Consider the following 24,505-nt stretch of genomic DNA (forward strand, 5'->3'; position numbering starts at 1 on the left):
CTCTTCCAAACAGGTCTCTCCTTGATCATCCAGAACCATCAAGGATAACATTGGCTCTCTATCGGGGTGGCGTGGCCAACCGACATGTGAGTAAGCCGCGCTTCGTTGCAGCTCCGCTGATGCGCCCATCATATTGCCTACAATCTGCATCTTACCTGAAGTAAACTATAACTGCAACCCAGGGATCGCCTCAGTACCGTCTGCTGACCTTTCGACGGTAGTCCGAGACCTGTGCTTGTTTCCAACGAGGAGAAACGCCGCGGCGAAGGTGGAAAGTGCGCGCCCGAAAATGGCGGCTGCCTGCTGACGGCGGAGGAGACAAGCGCCGCGCCGCAGAGCAGAAGAGGAGGCTTGCCCCTGGCTGCGGCTGACCGGGGAAGGGAAAGCGGACAGCTGACCTTCCCGTCCGGCGGGCACGCAGCACTACGACCGGCAGCTGAATACTTTGTCCGCCTCTGAGTGCCTCCCCGGCACGTGGCCCGCAGCGCCGACGGCAGAGGCACACATCAAAAGGCCTGGACCCGAAGATCGAGTGCGCCTGAGAGCGGCACCATACTGCGAGGTACGGAGTGGAAGAGGGGCTGGGGGGACATAATCAACTCGTGACCGGCCCAACTGAGGGAGCCACAGCCCCCCCGCTAAGCGGACCGGCAGAGGCCCACGACACTACCCTGGGGAGGGGCCGTACCCCGCCGCCGGCTGAGCTCGAGGCCGCGGTGCTGGTCACGGGGGCAAGATTTGAGCTCCGGCATCAGGGGCCCGCCTGGACCGCAACCCCCCCCGGCACTCCAGGATCGCCACTCACTGGTGCCCTCACAAAGACCACTGCAATAAGCCTGCTAAGCACCACGGCGCACACACTAGCACTGAACTGAACTGCATGGCCACACGCTCCGGGGCAATTGAAAGAGCCACGCCATGGTGCACACTCCCGACCCCAACTCCAGAACCACTGGCAACCATTGCAAGCTCGCCAGCACAAAGAGATGTCCGTAAAAGGTGCCAGGAACAAGCACAGGCAGACAACAATGGAGGCCTTTGCAGCCACAGGTGTCACCAAGCTAGACGCCGCGATCACAACCTCGGCGGCTGCAGAAGAGGGGCCCCCCGAACCCGCAAACTCGCAACTACTTGAAGCCATCTTGGCGTTCCAAAAAACCATGGAGGGCAAAATAGATGCCGTGGCCAGTGATTTGAATCTGCTGAGACAAGACGTGCGCTCCATCGCAGGCAGAACAGAAGCATTAGATTCTCAGGTAAAGGAAAACACAGAAGCCAAAACCCACCTCTTGAGAGAGGTAGACGCCCTAGCCCAAAAAGTAAAGAACCTCGAAGACAGGGCGGACGAGGCGGAAGGGCGGGCGCACCGCAACAACATCAGGATCATCGGACTGCCGGAGGGAACAGAAGGAAACGACCCCACGAACTTCGTTGAGAACCTGCTGCTGCAGGAGGTCGGAGCCGGGAAATTGTCTCAGGGGTTCACCATCGAAAGGGCGCATCGATCTCTCACTAAACGCCCACCACCTGGGAATCCGCCAAGGCCGATAATTGCCAAAGTCCTCAATTATAAAGATAGAGAGACGATCCTAGCCCACTCACGGACCGGTGGCCGCATAGAATTTGACTCCGCCAAAATCGCAATCTACCTGGACTATACCCTTCAGGTCCAGAGGAGTAGAGCTCAATACGCCCACATAAAGGCTAGATTGAAAGATGCAGGCTTGCGATACATGCTACTGTACCCGGCCAGACTAAAGGTCATCTGAAACAATAGAACGCACCTCTTTGAATCATCGGCAGAAATAAACGAATGGATGGATAGGGAGCAGATTCCTGACATAGATGGAAGGCAACGGACAACACGAGAAAATGGCACCCCCAGGGAAGCCAAATGAAACCACCTTATTAGAAAGAACATGAAGTAACCTCAATTTGCAGATTGTGGCACCATTGAGTGTCTTGGAGCTGGCCGAATGGCACCGCTTGGTATCGGACACTACCAAGGGGATTGTCCCGCACCCCCGAATCTCTTTGGGTGACTAACCCGCCCGTAGGGCACCAAGTGACCGTAGGTCTAATGGAGCGGAAACGGGGATGTGAGAACGGGGGGAACCCCGCTAGACTAGTTCTGTTAGCGGCTAACGCCAAGTTTACTGTTCATAGGGATGGGAACCCGCCTGTTGAAATCCCGACTCAGTTAGTTAATGGGGAAGTCCAGGACCACCTTGATCACCACACACCACCAATCCGATCTAGAGTCAGCAGGGGCTCCTGCCAGAACAAGCCACCGTACCGCATACGGATAGGCCAGAGGGCGACACTACTACACAGCCCGCCCACATACCCACACACACGCCACACTCATGAATAACGTAGTCAAAGTCATGTCATGGAACGTCAGGGACCTGAACAGCTACATTAAACAGCACAGAGTCCACACCTTCCTTAAACGCCACAAGATAGTAATTGCCCTATTACAGGAGACCCATCTGAATGCACAAAAGCTAGCAGCATTAGCTAAGAGTTGGAGAGGAACCCTGATAGGCACCACGTATTCCAACTACGCACGTGGAGTACTGATATAGATCGCCCCCTCCATTCCCATCAACCTAACATACACTAACATCGATAACGAAGGTAGAATGGCCTTGCTTAGAGGCACCAATGAAGGCAGAGAACTCTGCCTGGTGAACACATACGCCCCCAACCACGACGCGACAGTCTTCTTCCGTTCGTTATATACCCGGCTCAGTCCGGATAGAGACGGCATGCTAATATCGGGTGGGGACCACAACTGCACCCTAGATCCACGCATGGACAGATCGGATAGTAAACATACCCGCCCCTCCCCTCTCGCTAAAATATTGAAATCCCTCTTACAACAATACGCCCTACAAGACCTCTGGAGGGCTCAGCACCCAGAGGGCAGAGTCTACTCCTTTTACTCACCCCCACACGCGGTACACAATAGAATTGACAGTTTACTGGTGAGCGAGGAACACTTAGACACATTTGAGGACACACAATATCTGGCCAGAGTGCTATCGGATCATTCCCCCATAGTTACCTCTTGGACAATAATGGCACCCCGACCCCCCATACCCACATGGAGACTCAGAGGCGAAGCACTGTTAGATAAGGCATTCCAAGAACAGATTAGACAATGCACGGTGAACTATTGGCAGACGAACATGGACAGTGTCTAGCACATCAGCACGGCATGGGAAGCATACAAAGTAGTGATCAGAGGGGAAATGATAGCCACCACAGGGGGAGCCCAAAAATCCATCACAGCGAAGTTAGCAAGCGCCGAAGAAGAGCTGAAGCAATTAGAATCCAGAGCCTCCTCAGACCCAGCCCACGTACGCAAAATAATCGAATTAAAGAAGGCCTGCCTACAACACTGGGAGGCCCTCGGAAAACTCAGCTACGCCAAATACACCGAGAGAAACCACGCCCTCTGTGATAAACCGGGTAAGCTACTTGCATGGCTTTACAAGCGAGAAACCCCCAGAACACCCATCTGCCGTATACGCGATGCTAACGGCATAGACACGCACTCACAAGCTGCCATAAACCACGCATTCGCTGGGTATTACCAGGCCCTCTACACTGGCACCCCACTGCCTACAGACACTGAAATAGAGGACGTACTGGACATCATTAGACTACCACACCTTGAGGAACACGTAGCGGAATCCCTGGAAGGGCCAGTAACCCCTGAAGAGGTTGCAGTTGTTATCAGAACGCTTCCCTCTGGGAAGGCGCCGGGTCCGGATGGACTCCCAGGCGAGTTCTACAAGGCCTACGAGGACAAACTAGCCCCGTTACTCTCTAAAGTGTTCAACGAGGCATACGAAACAGGCCAACAACCTGGTACTATGAGGGAGGCGGTCATCATACCACTCTTAAAACCTGACAAAGATAGCGCCGAGTGCGGCACATATAGACCCTTGTCCCTACTAAACACAGACAGTAAGGTACTTACGGCAATACTGGCCATGAGGTTGCAGAAAGTCATCCCGACCCTGATCCACCAAGACCAAACGGCATATGTGCCCGGCAGAACCATCACCGAAAACCTACGTAGACTGCACCATGTCATCTACAGTACCGAAGGTAGACAAACGCAATGCGCAGTGGCGTCCTTGGACGCCTCCAAAGCGTTCGACTCGGTGCGCTGGAAATGGCTCCTGGCTACCATGTCCAAGATGGGTATAGGGCCTAGCTACATTAAGTGGGTCACACTCATCTACACCAACCCCGAGGCCAGAGTACGCACCAACAACACTTTCTCAGACAAATGGAGGCTATCCCGGGGAACTAGGCAAGGATGCCCCCTATCACCCATGCTGTACATTATGGCTATAGAGCCGGTGGCAGCATACTTTAGACAAGAATATGGAGATGGGGGCATAGTGGTAGACGGGGAGAACCACGTGATTTCTATGTACGCTGATGACATGCTCCTCTATCTAACAAACCCTGCACACATATTGCCCTACATACTAGAAACTTTAGACAGATTCCACAGATATACGGGGATCTAGATTAATCAGAACAAATCCTGCCTGTTCCCCCTAGCCGCCTTGAGCGGAGAAGGGGCCAGAGTGCTCCCCAAGCTAGCCCTGAAATGGGAACCCTCCTCCTTTAAGTACCTGGGCTTTAGGGTGCACAGAGACCCCAAGACAGAGCACGCCCTGAATACAGTTAGGGCAAAGGAAGGACTGGCAAAATCAATGGAGTTCTGGAGCAGGCTGCCGCTATCGGTGGCGGGCAGAGTGGGTTTACTAAAAATGGTGGCGTTACCCAGACTCCTTTACTTCTTCACTAACGTACCATATAACATACCACGACCATTCTTCGATGAACTACACAAGCTGTGCAGGACATTTCTGTGGCAAGACGGAAGGCGCAGAGTCGCCCTGGAAACAATGCAGAGACCATATGACAAAGGGGGCCTCAAGGTTCCTAACTTCGAACTGTATTACCTAGCTGGACAATTGAAGCACATGATACAATGGATGGCCGATGAGGCCTCAACAGACACTCGCCTGCTGCAGCCAGGAGTCATGCAACTGCTACTCAGGGACCTGCTATGGATTGAACCTAGAACTAAACAACCACACTCGTACTTGATCCTCTTAGGTATCCAAATATGGAAAAGAGCCTGCAAGGCCGCAATGCTTCCAGACCCCTACTCCCCACAGATCCCGATAGCTGCCATCATGACTAACAGGCCGGGAAGTCAAAGGATAATAAGAGACACTTGGGACGACCAGGGAATCTTAAATTTTACTGAGCTACATGAAGCCTCCGGGATCCACACGGGACAGTTCTTACTGCACAACGCAGTGGTCAAGAGACTAGCAAGCCGTTGGCCCACAATGGAGAACTTGGATTCCGGACACGAAAGCATTGAGAGCCTGCTCGGGGCAGCGGAGGGGGGCCACGAGACCTCCAGAATATATGAAACACTGCTCGACAGCACCACCCAACAAAGCCTTAAGTGTAAGGAAAAGTGGGAAGAGGAATTTGGTCTGCAGTTCGAAGACAAAGAGTGGGGGGACATAATGGTATACCACAAGAAGGTATCCAGGAATGCCAGGTTCCAACTCATTCAATTCTACATCATGAACAGAGCGTACCTCACACCAGACATCATTTCCAGATTTAGCGGAGCCGTGAGGACGGGATGCCCCAAATGCAACAAACCCCATGCAGGGATGACACATATGTTCTGGGGATGCCCCACCATACAGTCCTTCTGGGCTCAGGTCAAAGCCAGGGTGGCCGAGGCGAACGTCACCCTGGAGGTACACACACCAAAAGCATGTATCCTCGGCAGATACCCCAGAAGCAAGAAGAATAGACCACTCAATAAACTAAAAGACCTAATGTACATACTTGCAAAGAGACGCATCGCCATGAACTGGAAGCGCCCTCAGGCCCCGTGCTTGTCAACATGGTGGGAAGACCTTCGCAAATGGACGAATGCCGAAACAGCTGCTTGGAGGATGGCCCAGAGCCAACAAAGACAGGACACCTCGGACGACCTACTACAATGGGTGGCGCTATTTGTTACATTGTTCAACCCCAATGCAGAAGGCTCCTCTGGCGATGACACAAATGACTCACAATAATCACAGAGCTGAAACTTGTGGTGTATTACGTTTTGGTCCGGACAGTTGAGAAAGGGGGAGGGAGGGAAGGTGGGGTGGGTGTAATTGTACTGTTGTTTTGTTGAGTAACCATGTTACTGGTACAATGTAAACAATAAAAACAGATTTAAAAAAAAAAAACATTGGCTCTCTATCCCCCGTCCCTCTTTCTTTCTGCACTTGCACGTTCTGAACACTCACAAGGCATACTAGGTTTGTCCCTCTCTTTCTCCCCCTTTTGCTCTTAACTATTATGTTGTAATGTATTTATCAGCCTCACCCCCTCCCTGCCCTTTGCGAACTTTGAAACAGTATTTTCTTATTGTATAAGTGCCTAACAAGCAAACAATAAATAAGTAAATGCTAGTGGTAGCATGTTCTTTTTCTAGATGGACCGAGGCAGGTCCATGCACTCACCCATATGCCACATGCGCTGCCAAGTTTCTTGTGCATTTAGTGTTTCCTAGATGGGGTGTGTGCGAAGTCCTGTGGTCTGATAATGGGTTGAATTTGGTAAATGAGTTGTTTGAACAGATAGTTCTTCTATTAGGCATAAAGCATACATTTTCATTCACCTATTACCCACAGGTGGAAGGTGTCTGTGAGAGGCTAAACAGACTTTCAAAGAGAGGATACCAAAAATCTAAATTACTAACTCCTCATTAGTTGGAGACTTGAAGATGCATGAGAGTACCTCTTGCTCCTCCCACTCAAATAAAAACTGATGCCCATGGCGTTGTGAAAACATTAGGAGATCAAATGCATGATTATTTAACAAATATGACTCCTAGTGTTTCTTTTATTTCCCAACAGATTAAAAATCAGAGGGAAGGGTCGAAGAAGAATGATGAAAATGGCCAAACAACTGATTTTACTGACTTACTTAAGCAGCCTAGTTTGTACCCGGGGACCAAGTACTAGTAAAAGGTTTTGTATGTACTTGGAACAAGCCCTGCTTTTAGGGACTGTACCTGGTAGAGGAGGTCAATCCCACTGATGTGAAACTTCAAGGGAGACAAGTCTGGATGCCTTTGAATGACATAAAGCTCTACAAAGGAAAGACCCCAACCCCTCCGCCAACTGCTGACAGTGAAGAAAGAGACTAACAGGCCGATTCATGGAATAATTAGTGCGGCGCAAGTGGCCAAAAACGTGCGATTCGCAGTGGAATAGCGAAAATCACAGTGCAAGTGCGAAAATCGCACGAAAAGCAACGCACATCGATTCATGGAAGGCCGTGCGTGAGAAAACCATCGGATTTGCGCTAAAAAAGTGCGCGGCGCACGTTGGCGCACAGGCCATCTAACGGCGTGCGCCAGGTCACAGCGAAATTCGCACAGGCCACAGCGAAAATCGCACATAGCGCGGCGCACACAACAAAAGTAGGCGGAACACGGGGCGTAACACTCGGAATGCGGAACAACTTGCCAAAATGTGGGCGTCACGGGGGAAGTACAGGGTGCAAGTGCGCGGAACGCCCACACGCTCGCCTACAACACGTATTCATGGAATCGAATAGGGCAAAAAAGCGCACGGTCAAACCAGCGCACAGGCACAAACACGACCGCCACAAGAAAGCAGGCGGTAGCGTCTCTGCGCCTGTAATAAATGTGCGCCAAAAGGTGCGCCAACAAATAGCACCTATATACAGCTATGATGAATGTCCTATGCTGTGGCCCTCCAGGACAAATGACGTGCAAAGGGGTACCCACAAACACGGACACCCGCTGACTGAAAAATAACGTGTGCGTGTATTGCGGGTGCGCGGGAACTTTCACACGCGATTTGGCAGGGTACGTGGATTTCAGGGGTGCGCGGGAAGTTCCACACGCGATTTGGCCGGGTACGTGCGTGTGAATTTCCACACGCGACTTGGCTGGGTACGTGGATCTCAGGGGTGCGCGGGAAGTCTGACACGCGATTTGGCAGGGTACGTGGATTTCAGGGGTGCGGGGGAAGTTCCACACACGATTTGGCCGTGTACGTGCGTGGGAATTTCCACACGCGACTTGGCTGGGTACGTGAATCTCAGGGGTGCGCGGGAAGTCTCACACGCGATTTGGCAGGGTACGTGTATTTCAGGGGTACGCGGGAAGTTCCACACGCGATTTGGCTGGGTACGTGCGCAGGAATTTCCACACGCGATTTGGCTGGGTACGTGGATCTCAGGGGTGCGCGGGAAGTCCCACACGCGATTTGGCAGGGTACGTGGATTTCAGGGGTGCGCGGGAAGTTGCACACGCGATTTGGCCGGGTACGTGCGCGGGAATTTCCACACGCGATTTGGCTGGGTACGTGGATCTCAGGGGTGCGCGGGAAGTCCCACACGCGATTTGGCAGGGTACGTGGATTTCAGGGGTGCGCGGGAAGTTGCACACGCGATTTGGCCGGGTACGTGCGCGGGAATTTCCACACGCGATTTGGCTGGGTACGTGGATCTCAGGGGTGCGCGGGAAGTCTCACACGCGATTTGGAAGGGTACGTGGATTTCAGGGGTGCGCAGGAAGTTCCACACGCAATTTGGCCGGGTACATGCGTGGGAATTTCCACAAGCGACTTGGCTGGGTACGTGGATCTCAGGGGTATGCGGGAAGTCCCACACGCGATTTGGCCGGGTACGTGTGCAAGAATTTCCACATGCGATTTGGCTGGGTACGTGTATTTCAGGGGTACGCGGGAAATTCTACACGCGATTTGGCTGTGTGCTCCCAGGTATTCCCTGTACACCCTCCACGGCCCCTGCAGGCAGCCGACACCACAGGGACTACCCTGCACACCTGCTCATGTCACCCAGCACCCGCACCCCCCAGCAGTGTGGGGCACCCTCCACCAGGCCCCCAACCATGTCCCCTATAACCCCCCAGCATCCAGGGGCACCCTCCACCAGGCCCCCACTCATGGCCCCCTGCACCCCCACCCCCCAGCAGTGCAGGGCACCCTCCACCAGGCCCCCACTCATGTCCAACTCATGTCCCCCTGCACCCCCACCCCCCAGCATCCAGGGCACCCTCCACCAGGCCCCCACTCATGTCCCCCTGCACCCCCACCCCCCAGCATCCAGGGGCACCCTCCACCAGGCCCCCACTCATGTCTCCCACCACCCCCACCCCCCAGCAGTGCAGGGCACCCTCCACCAGGCCCCCACTCATGTCCAACTCATGTCTCCCACCACCCCCACCCCTCAGCAGTGCAGGGGCACCCTCCACCAGGCCCCCACCCATGTCCCCCTGCACCCCCACCCCCCAGGATCCAGGGGCACCCTCCACCAGGCCCCCACTCATGTCCCCCTGCACCCCCACCCCCCAGCATCCAGGGGCACCCTCCACCAGGCCCCCACTCATGTCACCCTGCACCCCCACCCCCCAGCATCCAGGGGCACCCTCCACCAGGCCCCCATTCATGTCACCCTGCACCCCCACCCCCCAGCATCCATGGGCACCCTCCAGCAGGCCCCCACTCATGTCCCCCTGCACCCCCACCCCCCAGTATCCAGGGGCAACCTCCACCAGGCCCCCACTCATGTCCAACTCATGTCCCCCTGCACCCCCACCCCCCAGCATCCAGGGGCACCCTCCACCAGGCCCCCACTCATGTCCCCCTGCACCCCCACCCCCCCAGCATCCAGGGGCACCCTCCACCAGGCCCCTACTCATGTCCCCCTGCACCCCCACCCCCCAGCCACCATGGGCATCCCCCACCAGGCCCCCACTCATGTCCCCTATCACCCCCACCCCCCAGCAGTGCAGGGGCAGCCTCCACCAGGCCCCCACTCATGTCTCCCACCACCCCCACCCCCCAGCCACCATGGGCAGCCCCCCACCAGTCCCCCACTCATGTCCCCCTGCACCCCCACCCCCCAGCAGTGCAGGGCACCCTCCACCAGGCCCCCACTCATGTCTCCCACCACCCCCACCCACCAGCCACCATGGGCAGCCCCCACCAGGCCCCCACTCATGTCCCCTATCACCCCCACTCCCCCAGCATCCAGGGGCACCCTCCACCAGGCCCCCACTCATGTCTCCCACCACCCCCAACCCCTAGCAGTGCAGGGCACCCTCCACCAGGCCCCCACTCATGTCCAACTCATGTCTCCCACCACCCCAACCCCTAGCAGTGCAGGGGCACCCTCCACCAGGCCCCCACTCATGTCCCCCAGCACCCCCACCCCCCAGCATCCAGGGCACCCTCCACCAGGCCCCCACTCATGTCCAACTCATGTCCCCCTGCACCCCCACCCCCCACCATCCACGGGCACCCTCCACCAGGCCCCCACTCATGTTTCCCACCACCCCCACCCCCCAGCAGTGCAGGGCACCCTCCACCAGGCCCCCACTCATGTCCAACTCATGTCTCCCACCACCCCCACCCCCCAGCATCCAGGGGCACCCTCCACCAGGCCCCCACTCATGTCTCCCACCACCCCCACCCCCCAGCAGTGCAGGGGCACACTCCACCAGGCCCCCACTCATGTCCCCCTGCACCCCCACCCCCCAGCATCCAGGGGCACCCTCCACCAGGCCCCCACTCATGTCCCCCTGCATCCCCACCCCCCAGCATCCAGGAGCAGCCCCCACCAGGCCCCCACTCATGTCCCCTATCACCCCCACCCCCCAGCAGTGCAGGGACAGCCTCCACCAGGCCCGCACTCATGTCTCCCACCACCCCCACCCCCCAGCCACCATGGGCAGCCCCCACCAGGCCCCCACTCATGTCCCTCTGCACCCCCACCCCCCAGCAGTGCAGGGCACCCTCCACCAGGCCCCCACTCATGTTCCCTATCGCCCCCACCCCCAGCATCCAGGGGCACCCTCCACCAGGCCCTCACTCATGTCCCCCTGCACCCCCACCCCCCAGCATCCAGGGGCACCCTCCACCAGGCCCCCACTCATGTCTCCCACCACCCCCACCCCCCAGCAGTGCAGGGCACCCTCCACCAGGCCCCCACTCATGTCCAACTCATGTCTTCCACCACCCCCACCCCTCAGCAGTGCAGGGGCACCCTCCACCAGGCCCCACTCATGTCCCCCTGCACCCAGGTCCTCACAATCCCCAATCATGTGCGTTATGGTCAGCCTCCACAGCCAAAAGGCCCTACCAAGTAACCCATTCACCCACATGGAAATGGAAATTACATGTTACACCCCCAATGTTCATAAAGCAAATGAACCCATGTCCGTCACACACAATGGTTGCAATTGAATGGGAAAACACCCAACATGACATGCATGAAACCAATGAGATGATACCACACAGTGAAGTATGAAAACAAAATTGTATTAAAAAAAATTGAATGCAAATGAAATGAAACAAACTACAATGGCAATGAAAAAAAGATAAGCTGCATGTCCGTCCAAAAAAATCAAAACTACAAATCCAAATCCAAAAAAATGTCTAAAGTCACATTAAAAAATCAATCCGAGAGAGAAAAATAAATGCAAAGACCATTGCTCCATGGTGAATAAATAAAAAAAACAAAAAAAAAACAATCCAATGAAGAACTATGTACAAAACATCCAAGGGTCCATGAGCCCAACTGAACAAAGTAAACCTACAAAAAACCCTAACTAAAATGCAACTATATACAAAAAGTGGAGCAGTGTCCGTCGACTCCAAATCATAAGAAGAAACAAAGGAAACCTAAAACTAAAGAACTATATACAAAGGCGGCGGGCAAGTCCAGCGGCTCACTCCGTGGTGTTCCGGGCCAGGGCATCATCAAACTCCTCGTCTATGTCCCGGAGGCGGTCCTGTTCCATGGCCCCGAGGGTCCGCAGGGACGACGCCATCTGCTCCTCCAACCCCCTGCGGATTGCCTCGAGGCACTCGGCCCGCCTCAGGGCCCTCCGCATGGAGTTCTCCGCCCTGACCATCGTGAGCCGCGCCTCTTCCACCCGCCGCCGCTCCGCACCTATCTGCTGGCCCAACCGCAGCCACACGGAAGACACTTCCTGTCCTGGGTCCTCCTGCCCTCCGGCCGATGCCTGCCCCTCCGATGTTGATGGCCCCGAGCCATGATGCCTCCCACGTTGACTCTGCTGCTGCCTCCGACGCAACTGCCTCTGCCAGCACGACGGCATCCAGGCTGATGGAATCCACTGACGCCATTGTGCACGTGCCCTGCCTGATGATGCTGGCACATCCTCCATCTGCTGGGGTACAGTTGCTGTGGTGTCCACCCCTGCTGGACCTCCGACTGCCGACGGTGGCAGGGATGGGATCCCCACCAAGTTGGGTGCATTGGTCAGAGCAGGTCCACAGGGGGCCCTGGTGGCATCTGGGCCGGAAGACGGCAAGGAGAACGACCGGCTTATAGCCTCCACAGAGGAGGAGAGGGCCGCCAGATTGGCCGACACATGCAGGAAACCCCCGAACATGGAAGATCCCAATTGGGCCATGTCGGCACGGTGCTCTTCGTGATGACGTGCGTGCTCCTCCCGGGAAGCACGCACGTCATCACGAATTGCACCCGCGCGCATCGCGACCCCAATCAGGACCTTCTCCATACGGCCACGGGTCCCCTCGTCCACAGGTGGAGGGGAGTCAGGTGACATGGACATCCCCTCTACCTGCGGACGGGCCTGGGACGGGGCATCCCTGCTGGTGCATGGTGGTGCACTCACAGGGTCAGGGACAGCGACATGCACAGGCCCCTCCACGGTGACCTGTGCTGCCTCCTGCCCCTGCCCCTGGACTGCACCACTTGCACCAGCAGGGATGCCCCCACCAGGCCCCATGTGTGCCTCAGTGGCGGCCTCCTCCTCCTCTGTGGAAACCACCAACCTGGATGGCTCCTCACCATCTTCCGCCGTAGCAGGCCCCTGTGGGGGCTCACCCACCCCTTCCGCTGCAGCCGTGGGGGCATCCCCGCCACCTTGCTCCACAGCGCCGTCTCCGCCCTCTTCTTCACTAGCCGCTTCGTAGAGGGAGACATAGAACACAAGCATCAGGGTACTGTACAGTGGTCCCCTAGACAGGAAGCAATAGCAGATGAGTACCACTGTCAAAGTACACTTCCATCATGTCCCTCCACAACACATGGGTCATTCCAGGCAAAACACACACAGTAACAGGCATGGTGCATGCCATGGACATTTCCATACATGTCCAATGGACTCTTGAAACATACAATGATATGGAACTCACATGCATCATGGGTCATGCCTATCACATGCACACACTTCACCTCAGTCACATCCATCTGGCCTCATACACCCCAAACACAGCGGATACAAGGATAACTAGGCTGCATCAGTGAATCTGTGCATTGTCACACACGTGTCATGCATCCATGGCATTCACAAGTCACAGACACGCAGGTCAGGCACACAGACATGGCTACCATATATGTACCTGGCATCAGCACCCATCCCTCACCCCCACCCATGTCCAGGAACAGAGACTGGCATGCTCTCATGTGTAAAATCTGCATAGGGCTCCCCATGTCGCATTTAAACACATGCAACAACCATGTGGTTCACACATCACTGGTCGCACATGCATTACCATGATGTCCCTGCACACATACATGCATACATGGCCTATGTCACACATACAGGCAAGTATCAGACAGCCAGCACACCAAAACATGCCCTGTCTCACACAGCAATGCTTGGCCACTTACCGCTCAACTCCAGACGGGTCTCCCTCTCAAGGATCTGGGCATGGAGCGCTGGGCGTACGTGTTCCAGGACCCTCATCTGGATGGAACTCATGCGGCCCCGGCCCCCCTCCACAAGGCGCCGGGCCTTCACGAGGGTCCTGGACCTCAAGTCCTCCCAGCGCTTCTTGATCTTCTGGACGTTGCGGGTTGCCACCCCCTCCACGTTGATGGCAACCACACAGTCGGCCCAGATCATCTCCCGTCCTTCCTTGCTGGCGCGGGACAATCCAAAGAGGGCATCATACTTCCCCAGGACATGCTCCACCAGGACACCAACTTCGGTGGCAGTGAAGCTGGTGCCCCTCTGCCCCTCTGGCCTGGGGTTGCCACTGGTGCCAGATGTTGAAGTGCCCGACATGGCAACCCCAGAGGCAGGAGTGGGTGGGCAACTGGGTCCTGGGGCTGGGCTGTGGAGCGATGTTATCCCAGTCGGGAGTCTTCTGTTCCAGCAGGGGTGGACACAGCAACTGGACCCCTGCAGATGGCTGATGTGCAGGCACCAAATGGCAGGGCACGGTGGCAGCAGGCAGGCAGGAAGGCAGCAGCAGATGGCACGTGGGAGGCTGTTCGGGGCACTGGGGGGCAGTAATTCAGCCTTCTGGGCAGGAGCGTGGTCTACCGTGTGTTTTCGCGTGGCCAGCTTGATATGGAGTGATTTGGCACGTGAAAATCCTGCACGTCAGCGTGAAATTCGAGGAAAGGCCCTTAGCGCGTAAGCGCGTCAGCACGCATACGCGATTCTATTGGACCAAAGGCCCTCAGCGCGTAAGCGCGTCAGCACGCATACGCGATTCTATTGGACCAAAGGCCCTCAGCGCGTAAGCGCATCTGTTACGTGACCCGCACGGGTGTTTCCCTCATAGCACGTGATGCTGGAGCACACGTGGAAAGCCTGCACGTCATAGTGTCATCGCGTGTAATTGGACAAAAGTGCGCGTACACGCGATTGGCCTATGTACGTGTATTTCAGGAGTGCGCGGGCACTTACACACGCGAGTACATCAGCGCACGTGTATTCCGGGGTGCGCGGAAATTTCCAAACGCTATTGGCCTGGGTACTGGATTTCAGGGGTGCGCGGGAAGTTTCACATGCTCGCCTACAACATGCGCAAAGAAACACGTACGCCAGTAGGAAGCAGGCATACGTCGACCAAAAAACTAACAAGCTCAGACGCCAGGATGAATATAACGTTCCTAGCAGCAGTGGCTGTGGGCTACCAAAGGAGGAGGAGGAGGATAGTCAGGGCCAGAATTTTCACACCCAGAACCAGCCTTTTCGGGATGCTCGATGACCAGGTGTATGGGAGGTACAGGTTTCCACCACACATAATACTGGACTTGGTGAGTGAGTGGGAGGATGACCTCACATCACCCACCCTGTGCTCCCAAGCACTCAGCCCCCTGGAGAAGGTCCTCAATGTACTGCACTTCTTAGCCACTGGATCATTTCAGCGGACAAGTGCCATAGTGGGTGGGGTGTCACAGGCCACACAGTCACGCTGCCTACACCAGGTCTTGAACATCATCACTGCACGCCCATCAGTCCGCAGGCACATATACCTGCCCAGAACACCTGTAGAAAGGCATGCTGCCGCCCTGGATTTTTACGGTGTGGCACGATTCCCCAAAGTGCTAGGTGCCATCGACTGCACCCATGTGGCTCTACGTCCCCCCAGGGCATCTGAGCACATCTATAGGAAACGCAAGCACTGGCATTCCATCAACGTGCAAGTAGTATGTAATGCCAAGGGAATCATCACCTCAGTATATGCCAACTATCCCGGGTCCACCCACGCCAGCTTCATTTACCGAATGTCCACCCTAAGCCGGGACCTAGAAGCTGGGCGGCATGGCGATACATGGCTGCTTGGTGAGTATGAATGCCACTGCACATGCATGCATGTCAGATACTGAGCAAGGTCACAACCCCACCAATGATACCCATCACCACCTCCACAGGGGACAGTGCCTACCCTCTCAGCCCCCACATGATGACCCAATTGGCAACCCCACCACGCCACCCGAGGTAAGATATAACACAGCCCACATTACAAACCGGGGCATAGTGGAGCGCACATTCGGAGTGCTTAAGTCACGCTTTCGCTCCCTTGACCGTTCTGGCGGGCAGCTGTTATACGCTCCCCCAGTAGTGTGCAGGATCATAGTGGCAGCATGTGTCCTGCACAACGTTGCAACACGCCGGGGCCTGGCCGTGGACATGGTGGTGCCCCCACATCCCCAACCACATGCACGCCCGCTGCGCATGGGAGGGGAAAGGGCACGGGGGGAGGCAGCCCCTACACAGCTAGTGGCTAATTACTTCACATAGAAATCACACCCCTGTGGAGTGCACACTGCCCTGGCACATACCATCTTACAATCAATGATGACTCAACCTGACACTGATCCTGAATGTCTGGAGAATCAACCGTCAAAACCATATCAGCCTGAGATTGTTCACCTGGAAGTGTTACAATGTGTGCATCCCTACCTACACAGACACCACCAATGCAGTTTCGTGAAAAAACACATTAATGCAGCTAAAATGAATACCCACTTGCAAAATGCAACATGAGGACAGTGCCATGTCACCCAACCCATCCCCAGCACCGCCACACGACACCCCGTGCCATGTCATGCTATGTGCAGGTAAACAAAGTAATCCCCACAACATGACACAAGTGTCACAAAGTACAGTGTCCCTAATCGAAACTCGCTACACCTGAAATGCTCACAGTAATGCAGGACCAACAACACACTTGAGCAGGTATTTAGCAATAACACTTATCAGCTACTGACCCTCAAAACTACCATTAACATGACATTACGAATGTAAGGAATCAGTAGTCTCACCACCTGGAAATGCCTGCACTCCCACCACTTCCAACTGTACAGTGTTGCCGCCATGTAGAGTTGTCGGTGCACTGCTGCCAACATGGACCCCATCTCCAAAGTAGAGGGCCTTGTGTAGACATGAGGAAAGGACCTGCAAATTAGGAGGTAGACATGGATGATGAGTTACACATCAATGCAACATGCAGTGTACAACACAACAGCAATATGCACTAGGAATGTATACACATTATTGACTAGACTACCCACACATGTAGTGGGAGTCCAATGTCACCATGTACGTCAATGTCACTTGGGCACACCCTTTGCAAGCCCATGGAAACGGGAAGCAGGAGGGGTGTGTGTGACAAAAACCCAAGCATCTGAACCAAATACATGACAAGCCTGCATGTGCCCAGCCACAATGCAGCGTATGCCCACGGAGCCACACAAGGCAACACACTGTCCCAAAAAAAAAAAAGAAAAAAAAAATATATATATCAAAAATGGCCATTAATGGGCCCGGGGGGGTTGGGGAGGCCACCCAGGAGGTCCGAGGACAGGGTGCACACCAAAACCCACCTGTGTGGATCTTGCAAAAAAAAAACACCTCCATGGGCTCATGGCCCACACGGCTACCCTATTGTGGGAGTATCACTGCTGTCGCTATTATCACCCTGTGCAGCTGCATCCGGAGGTGGTGGCACTATGGGAGGCAGCCCACGCAAGGCCCTAGTCTGTTCCTCCATGGCTGCAACCATGTGGGTGTGGTAGGTCTCGTTCTGGAGGATGAGTGTGCGGAGGTCCCCATGCAACAACTCACAGGATGCCCAGACCTCCGCCCTAGTTGCCTGCATCTCAGCTGAGAGCGTACGGGTGAGACGCTCCAGCTGCTGTTCTGTCCTTCGGTTTGTTGAAGCCTCAAGCTCAACAAGAGTCGTCCTGAGGTGAAGGAGTTCCAGCCTCAGGGCTTCCCTGTGGCCCTGGGACTCTATGGAGATGGCTTCCTGCAGAGTCGCCAGTGCCGCCCGCCTGTCCCTGTTGGATGCCAACATGTCCTCCCTGTGTGACTGGCAGATGGAGTCGGTTGCCTGCTGTAGTCGCTCCATCAGCCTTTCGGGGGGGACAATGGAAGTGGCCACCCTATCCATGGCCTGAGCCATCATCTCTGATGATGCTGCCTGTTGGGTTGCCATACCGTAAATGGATTGCTCCCATGCGGTATTGCCAGGTGGCATACGGCCACCACGTCGGCGGGCACCACACCTGTCTGGGGCAAGGCGAACTGCGCCTTGCTGTGCCGGCACTGCCTGAGGCTGCAGGACTGCATTCCCCCTCTGATCTGCTGGCCCAGGAACAGGATCAGATGTCTCGGAGTGTGACCCTGCATCCGTAACCACCAAAGGCGTAGCTGCCAACACTGACATCCCCATTGAGGGTTCTGACCCTGGTGCAGGTGGGTGGGACAGAACAGAATCCCTCCCAGGAACACTCACCTGCGACGGCACGTAGGTCTCATCATCCGAATCAACACCTGAGTACAGCTCGGGGGAGGTGCTGCCAGAGACACCCCTTGAGAGCACGACCTGCAGCAGTTGTGGGTTCTCACCCACCAACACACCACGTCCCTCACTGGTGGTCGGTCGGCCCTCAGACCCCTCCTGGGTCTGCACCATCTCCACAACCCCAGCAGTATCAGGTGCGTCTTCCCCTGCAAAGACATAAAAGCAAACAAATGGAAACAGGCATTAGCACCATGGCACACAATGAGGGCTGAGAAGCAACAGAACCAGTACTTGATTGACACATGTCCCACATGACTAAAACCCTCCCATGCATGCACCCTCACTGCGTATGAAGGGTAGGCAAATGGCACACACTGATGACACCAAGATGGAAGATGAACACATTTTCTGCATGCTGCCTGGCAGTGGCATCACACATTGGCCTGTGATTGCTAGGTGAAATACACATACCATCACACAGATGGCATGTACCATTGCTATTGAGTGAAGATGGAGAGGAGGGCAGCACTTATTCATTCAGTCCAGTTCCCTCATGTAATAGCTTTTCTAATTCAAACAGGTCTGATGTTTCAATTGGAGCTGCCAGTCCAAAATGGTCCGATTGCACAGGGACATGTCTAAACAAATGATATCCAGGTAACAAAGTCACTCCACTTTACCATAGCCATGTCAGACATGTGACTAGAGGACTGAGAAATGCCTAGTAAAAGTGGTGGAATGCAAACAATCTGCCTGAATGAACAGAGAAAAATAAGCAACAATGTTGTGTCAAGGTGACACTTCAAGGGCAACTGGCGTGCTGTTGGGCTAGATGTCTACTGTTGGCAGATGGGATACTGCTATGGCCAAATGCTGCTGCGCAGAATGTATTGCATGAAGCACATGGGTGACCCAAACGACTCAGGCGCACACACCCTCACCTGGCACACAAACAGAAGCCCTCACACACACACCATGCACATGGATGACACACACATGCATGTGCACTCACCGGACAATGCCTCATAATCAGGCAGATCTCCCACGCCTTGGATCTGTTCCTCCGTGACGTAGGTCCCAGCGACTGACTTATGTGGAGTGAGTTCCATGTCTTCTACTGGAGACCCACCTCCAGTCACTAGAGTTGCGGCATGACTTGAGGCCAGCTTATTCTTTGCCCTGCGCTTTAGGTCATTCCAGCGCTTATAGCAATCATTGGCTGTGCGCCTCACGATTCCAAGGGCACTTACGATGTCCGCAACGGTCTGCCAGTGTGCCTGGCGTTGTGCAGGTGTGGTCTTGGATCCTGCAACAATGACCATTTCGTTATCATGTGCGGACACATACTCGACAAGTGCATTCAGTTCGGCATCCGTGAAGCTGGGCTTCCTCGACGGGCCGGACTGTGTAGCCGTGTCTGGGGCATCAGCCTGTGCCGGATGAGCACTCTTCCTCTTCCGCTTGGAAGATTGGTGGTGATCCTGAGTGTCCTACGCCGCTCTGGACACTAGGGGCAGGAGCCCTGGTGGACTCTGTATCAGGAGTGTGGGATTGCACACTCAGCATGGGAGTTGGTGCAGGCATTGGCTCAAGTGTAATGGTGTCAGGGGGAATGTCAGCAGGATGGACTAGGACCGACACTGTCCTGGCTGGGTGTGTGAGAGCTGGGGTGGATGGAGCCGCCCCTGCCTACTCCACCCTGCCTACTTGGGGCAGCAGATGACCTTGCTGCCCCTGATCCACGTGGCCTGATGACATCAACGTGCACCAGCGCACGTGTCATAGGCCTGCTGACCTGGAAGTCAGCCATGGAGTCAGCCAGGTCTGGTGCCACAATGGGCTGGTCCAACAAGGGCTGAGCATGGATGGTGTCAGCCACATCAGCCTCAACCAGGGGCGGTAGGGGGGGGATTATGGGTGCCCTTGACTGGTCCTCCACACATGGGGGGACAGGGTCACCCTGCAAGTAACGACCACGTCCCCTACCGGATCCACCACGGCCACCACTTGTGGCTCGTCCACCTTTGCCACCCTTACGGATTCCTCGCCTCCCAACCATGGCACTGATGATAATGTGCGTATGGGAGTGGATGTAAACTATTGTCCTGGGCAATTGGGGGTCAAAGGGGTTGGGTACCAGATGGTAATTGTACCCTAGTGCTCTAGCAAGGCTGAATGTGACCCCTGGGGAAAGATGACGGGACACGCAACGCACAGGAAGCCCAAAAAAGGGAGATGACGTGCACGCAACCCCTCCTAGACCACGTGTGTGGAAAAAAAAACCTGCACTACGCTGTGGCACCCAGTAACACAAGAATGAACGTATGCGTGTCACATGCAGCCTAGATTGACCTCTGAATGGGTAGGCTACACACGGGGCAAGCACAGATGTTAGATACGTGCGTGACTCACCGTCTGCCAGGAAAAAGAGCGTGAAAAAGAAGCGCGTGTGCGCGTTGGCAACACCCCCGCCAAAGGAAGAATTGTACGCTGTCTGAGGAGACAGGACAATAGTAGAAGGGAACGCTGTTTGAGGGAACAGGCCCAGGAAAACCAGAAAAAGAGAAGAAAGAGAAAAAGCTGTCAGAGGTAACAGGGAGTACGAACTTGAAACGCCGTGAAGTAAATCGCGTGTGAAACGACAAGAAGTACGGATTTCACCCACTCGCTCTCCACGAAAAGCACGTACAAGGAAATGGTGTTCTACACGTACCTTTTATGCAGGCCCACACGTCCAGCGTAACTTCCGCGTGTACGCGCTAGGGCCATTTCCACCAATTACACGCTTTGTCACTTCCGCGTGTACGCGCTAGGGCCATTTCCACCAATTACATGCTTTGTCACTTCCGCGTGTAAGCGCTAGGGCCATTTCCACCAATGACACGCTTTGTCACTTCCGCGTGTACGCGCTAAGGCCATTTCCACCAATTACACGCTTTGACAGTCGGACGTGTCTTTCATTTTTTTAACACGCAACATTTCAAACGTGTGCCATATTCAACGTGCACGTGACTTCATAGACGCGCATACGCTGGTGGCCTTTGGGCCAATGAATGTACAGATGTGTGCTGACGCGCTTACGCGCTAAGGGCCTTTCCTCGAATTACACGCAGACGTGCTGGATTTTCACGTGCAAATTCACTCCGTATCAAGCTGGCCACGCGTTCACACACGGAAGACCACGCTCCTGCCCAGAAGGCCGAATTACTGCCCCCCAGAGCACGCTCCCACCTGTCATCTGCTGCTGCCTGACTGCCTGCCCCCCACGTCCCCTGCCATTTGCTGCCTGCACATCAGCCAGGGGTGCTGTTGCTGTGACCACCCCTGCTGGAACCGAAGACTCCCGACTGATTTTCCATCGCCCCACAGCCCAGCCCCAGGACCCAGTTGCCCACCCACTCCTGCCTCTGGGATTGCCATGTCGGGCACTGCAACATCTGGCACCAGTGGCAACCCCTGGCCAAGGAGGCAGAGGGGCACCAGCTTCACTGCCACCGAAGTTGGTGTCCTGGTGGAGCATGTCCTGGGGCAGTATGATGCCCTCTTCGGGAGCTTGCGCACCGACAAGGAATGACGGACTCGGATCTGGATGGACATCGTGACTGCCATCAACGCGGAGGAGGTGGCAGTCTGCGACTACGAACGTGTCAGGAAGCGCTGGGAGGACTTCAGGTCCAGGACCCTCAACAAGGCCCGGCGCCTCCTGAAGGCAGCGGATGCTAAGGGGCGCCGGGGCCACTTGTCGGAAGATCAGATGAGGGTCCTGGAATGCATATCCCCAGCGCTCCATGTCCAGGTCCTTGAGAGGCAGACCCGTCTGGAGTCGAGCGGTAAGTGTACATGCATACTGATTGTAAGCTGTGTGTGTGGTGTGCCAGGAGTGTGCAGGTAGAAAATGTATTTTTATGTGGGCAAGTAGGGGGGGGTGTACAGGGCCGTGAGGGTGACACATGCGAGGGGTCTCATGTGTGACACATGGATGGTGCTTGTGTGTGTGGGCTTGCATGGCACTGGATGTGGAGGAATGATTGTCAGGTGTGACATGGATGTCGATCGGAACACTGCGACAGTTGGTGGAGGTGTACACATGCATGCAAGTTTGGTGGTGTGTGTGCATGTGTAGTGTACTCCCTATGTTGCATGTGATGTGTGGATGACCTTTGGCTGCTCATGCTGTTGTATGTGAATGGATGGTGCTGGCTGTTGCAATATGGCTGTGGTATGGCTCATGTGTGCAGGTTGAAGTGACATGTGTGTTGGGGATTGTGATGCCATGTCTGAGGTTTACCAATGCCACTCATGTATGACTGTCATGTGTGTATGAGTCCATTGGACAGTGCCCTGATGCCTGTGTTTTCTTTCTCCGTGTCTGCAGCGTCAAATGATGAAGAGGACGGAGAAGGTGCTGTGGAGCACAGCGGCAGGGGTCGCACCACCAGCCGGAGACGCAAGGCCTGGATCCCCTCCCAGGTTCTGATCTCGTCGGGGAGTGAGGAGTCCGGTGCCGTGTCCCAGGCCGCAGCTCCCGAGGGGAGGTCCAAGAGGCAGAGGTTGGAGTTGGACTCCTCGGCAGCAGAAGGGGCAGCTGGGACCCCACAGGGCCCAACGGAGGAAGATGGCACAGAGTCATCCAGGTTGGTGGGGGGTTTGGAGGAGGAGGAGGCCGTGCAAGTGACAGAGGCGGGGTCTGGAGGTGGGGATTCCACTGGTGCTAGTGGTGCAGTGCAGGATCTGGGACAGGAGGCAGCACAGGCAGCCACGGAGGTGCCTGTGTGCAATCCTGTCCCTGCTCCTGTCACTGCATCATCTTGCACCAGCGGGGATGCCTACCTCTAGACCCATTCTCAGGGAGGGGATTGGTTTACAACACCTGGCCTTCCTCTCCCTGTGGATGTGGCTATCCTGCACCAGGTTGAGCCTGTCCAGGGTGGGGTGGCGTTGCGTCAACGGGCCATGCGAGCTGACCTGCAGTCTTTTCATGATGAGTCTGCACGTCTTCTCGCATGGCTCGTTGACTGCGTTGACCCACTGGGACAGCTCACCAGGGCTGGATTCCTCTGTTTCCTGGACCTTGTTCCGACCTCCTCCTCCACGGAACCCCCTATGCCCCAGTCGTCCTCCATGCCATCTTCCCACCCATGTGTCACCTGGGTGCCCTGTGGAGCTGCCTCCGACCGTGCGGCCAGGCTGGTGGACAACAGATCCCTGCCACAGTCGGGAGTCGGACGTCCAGCAGGGGTGGCCACATCAACGACTGCACCCCAGCTGGAGGAGGATGTGCAGGCACCATCGGACAGGGCACATGGACAGCAGCAGCTGCAGCAGCAGGAGGCTGTAGGTGGGAGCCACGATAGCTCGGGGCCTTCAACATCGGAGGGGCAGGCATCGGCCGGAGGGCAGGAGGACCCTGGACGGGAAGTGTCTTCCATGTGGCAGCGGTTGGGCCACGCCATAGATGCGGAGCGGCGGCGGGAGGAAGAGGCGCGGCTCACGATGGTCAGGGCGGAGAACTCCATGCGGAGGGCCCTGAGGCGGGCCGAGTGCCTCGAGGCAATCCGGAGGGAGTTGTAGGTGAACATGTCGGCGTCCCTGCGGACCCTCGGGGCCATGGAACAGGACCGCCTCTGGGACATAGACGAGGAGTTCGATGATGCCCTGGCCCGGAACACCACTAAGTGAGCCGCTGGACTGGCCCGCCGCCATTGTATATAGTTATTTAGTGATAGGTTTCCTTTATAGTTTATTTTTATTTGGAGTCGACGGACACTGCTCCACCTTTTGTATATAGTCCCATTTTGGATAGGTTTTTTGGTAGGTTTCATTTCTGTTGGGATGATGGACCGTGAATACTTTGTACATAGTTGGACTTTAGATTTGGACATTTCTTTTACTATGAATATTTTTTCCGATGGAGCAATGGTTTTGTATTTCTTTTTTCCCTTCATTTCCTTTTTATGGAGTTGAACTTTGGAAGTAATTTTTTTGGATTATCATTTATTGATTTTAATTGGAAAAGGGACAGCCAGCTTAATTTTTTTTTTTTACTTGTGTATTTTGTTTAATTTTGTTTGCCATTACTGTTGTTATTAATACATTATTTGGATTTTTTCATTCTTCAATGTGTGGTTTCATCTCATTGTTTTCATGCATGTCATGATATGGGTTTTCAGGTTCACTTGCAACCATTGTGTGTGTGTGAGACACATGTGTTGATTTACATTGTTTCCATTGGAGTAGTATCATGGGCGCATGTAATACTTGGTTGTGTCTTTGGGCTGTGGTGGCTGGCCATGAGGCCCATGCTTCAGGATTGTCAGGGCCTGTGGGCAGGGGGACATGAGTGG

This window comes from Ambystoma mexicanum, chromosome 6q (genome assembly GCF_040938575.1).
Source record: "Ambystoma mexicanum isolate Mex_15411 chromosome 6q, UKY_AmexF1_1, whole genome shotgun sequence".
In the NCBI taxonomy this organism is placed as follows: Eukaryota; Metazoa; Chordata; class Amphibia; order Caudata; family Ambystomatidae; genus Ambystoma; species Ambystoma mexicanum.